Source organism: Danio rerio, chromosome 7, assembly GCF_049306965.1.
Source record: "Danio rerio strain Tuebingen ecotype United States chromosome 7, GRCz12tu, whole genome shotgun sequence".
NCBI classification, from domain to species: Eukaryota; Metazoa; Chordata; class Actinopteri; order Cypriniformes; family Danionidae; genus Danio; species Danio rerio.
The window spans coordinates 49,195,001-49,197,500 of record NC_133182.1 but is presented as its reverse complement, the minus strand read 5'-3'; the positions used below and the strand labels follow the sequence as shown (position 1 = coordinate 49,197,500).

The 2,500-nt window shown below is 31.1% G+C and overlaps 2 protein-coding genes and 1 long non-coding RNA gene across 18 annotated transcripts in view; 2 read left to right on the top strand and 1 right to left on the bottom strand.

The window, feature by feature from the left end:
- Positions 1–938, top strand: part of LOC137496211 (uncharacterized) — a 12,162-nt gene extending 11,224 nt beyond the window's left edge. The window contains exon 6 of the long non-coding RNA XR_011016381.2: positions 1–938. This exon is cut by the window's left edge and continues 202 nt beyond it. This is a non-coding gene — a long non-coding RNA (uncharacterized lncRNA).
- Positions 1–2,500, bottom strand: part of dpy19l3 (dpy-19 like C-mannosyltransferase 3) — a 125,967-nt gene that overhangs the window by 24,610 nt on the left and 98,857 nt on the right. The window lies entirely within an intron of this gene.
- The window catches only part of LOC141375122 (uncharacterized), a 17,590-nt gene continuing 16,517 nt past the window's right edge, over positions 1,428–2,500 (top strand). Inside the window, exon 1 of the mRNA XM_073907235.1 lies at positions 1,428–1,441. The gene's annotated coding sequence lies outside the window, so the exon portion shown is untranslated. The remainder of the gene's footprint in view (positions 1,442–2,500) is intronic.

The following is a 2,500-nucleotide window of genomic DNA, read 5'->3' as shown; positions in this document are numbered from 1 at the left end:
ATATGTAAATAGTTTTTATAGCGATATTAAGTTTATTTTATAAAGTTTAATCGTACATACTGTTTAAAGGTTTGTATGTGCAATGTATATAGTTTTTTATAATGGTATTAAATCTCTTTGTAGTTCATTAATGTATGTAGTTTGTATGTGATATGTAAATAGTTATTATAGCTATGTTTATTTGTAGTTCATACTAATGTTTATAGGTTTGTATGTGCAATGTATATAGTTTTTTTATAATGGTATTAAATCTCTTTGTATTTCAGTCTAATGGATGTAGTTTGTATGTGACATGTACATAGTTTTTTATAACGATATTAAGTTTATTTTAAAACGTTTATTTGTAGTTTATGCTAATGTTTATAGTTTGTATGTGCAATGTGTATATCGTTTTTGTAACCTTATTTTAAAACGTTTATTTCTAGTTCTAAAGAAGTGTTTTTTTTTTAAACATTCTAGCCGTTTTATGTGTGAAAATTGTGATATTGTATATTCGTTGCTTAGTGTGTTGTTTTACTATTCAAAAACTTTAACTAGCTTATTTCGTCAATATTGCCACATTGTCCAGTTTATTTATTATTTTTTTTATTAAACCGCTAAATGTATACGTTTGCAGTTTGTTTTTATTCTGATATGTGCAATTAGCCTACTAAACACTTCCATTAGTATTTTCAACGATTATGGTCCTAATATAAAATGTATAGGCCTAATTAGGTTCATGGTTAGGGTTGGTAATACAGATGTATTGTAGTAGGCTATATTGGCATCAAGATTAAATTGGGTAGCCTTGCCTGTAGCCGTTTGGTGCTATTTGCCGCATGCACTCTTATAAACAATGCACTTTTTGTCAACGCTATTAGCCTAGTAAAATAACTTAAATATAATTCAGAATATTGCTCTTTGATTTATTAACCATTTAAACATTTGTTAATTTTTGTTACTCATAGTCTTCTAAATAGAAAAACTATCTTAAAATGACACTTTTTTATCTAAAAAAAAATAATACAACAAAATGTTTATATAAATAAATTCGTTGACCAAAATATGCAATTTTATTATTAAATTAATTCATTTGCTTTGCTCAAACGCGCATCACACAGGCACAACAGATTTATTAAACGGATATATTAAAATAATATAATGCCCAAACATTTTAAGGAATAGCTAAAAGATGCATAAAAATTCATGCTAAATGTGTATTAAATTTATGGTGTAGGCCTATGTTGATATATTTTTTAAAAGATTGGAAAAAATCCAACAATCTGATGTGTCCATTGTAAGTAGCATATTATTAAATTATACAGATTACTTGAGTATTATTGTTTTTATTTATTCGATAGGCTTTAGTATGTGAATATGAATAACGAATAGCCAATGATGTCCTTGGACTGTTGTTGATTCGCCATTCTGGATTCAGCTGTGCTGGCGATCCGTGCGTTAGGTGAGTACTCTAGAATTCTAAGGTAACAGTTAATAATTCAAACATTATGAAATTTCCCATGAGTTAATTAAAGAGGTGCCACTAAACATATTTGTCATTTTGAATGAATTTAGTTTCCACTGAAACGGGGTAACAATCTTCCTGGTATAACATAATAATATCGTTTTCGTGAAGGTGCCGAGTTGTGTAAGGAATGCTAACGTTGACTGCTTCGGTCTTCTGCTTTGATTAACGTTTGTTCTTTAACGTTAATTAAAATAAATCACGGACACACCCGTGTTTATATTCTGTACAACAATGGAAGAAAAATACCAATATGAAAAGTGAGTCTCAGGTCAGTGCAGTACCCTTTTTAGGCGAACTCGGGCTAATTCGAGCTAATTTCAGAGAGAGTACGTTAACGGAATGTGAGGGTTGTAAATCTACAAACATCACAACTGTAAGTTAATGTCGCTCGGGGTGTTCAAAATCCCAGAAACACCCTGTTCTGATGTATCAGCATATAGTATCGGACAAAGTGAACCTCTGACGCTTATCGTTGTTTTGGCACTTCATTATTGTAGCCGCCAATTTAGGCAAATACGGTTAGAAAAACTCAAAAGTGGAATAAATCAACTTTATGGCTATGACCTTTATTTATCTGTTGGTCATAATCAAAGAATCAATAACAATGATATTATTTATATGATAATGCATATGTAGTGTTTTTTTCTGGGTCTAATAGGATATATGCAGAAGTATGTTAAAGGACCTTTAATTTGACAGTAACGTTAACCTGAGTTTATCGTTTCCGGTGAACTGTGGCAAAATCGGCGTGTTTAAGGTCTGTTTTCTTTAAAAATCAGTTATCCCCACTGGCTAAGTGATATCCAACATAAAGTTTGTTTCAGATTGTACGAGAAGCACTTCATTAAATAACATTTCCCCACGCCATGTCTTTATATTAGCATTTCTTTTACCCCAGTATATTCAATGGAGCTTCTGCGCTAGCCTGCCGATTCTGGCAGGTGCGTGTGAGTATACGGCTTTTCGCCTCATTTTATGCTTATAAATAGTACT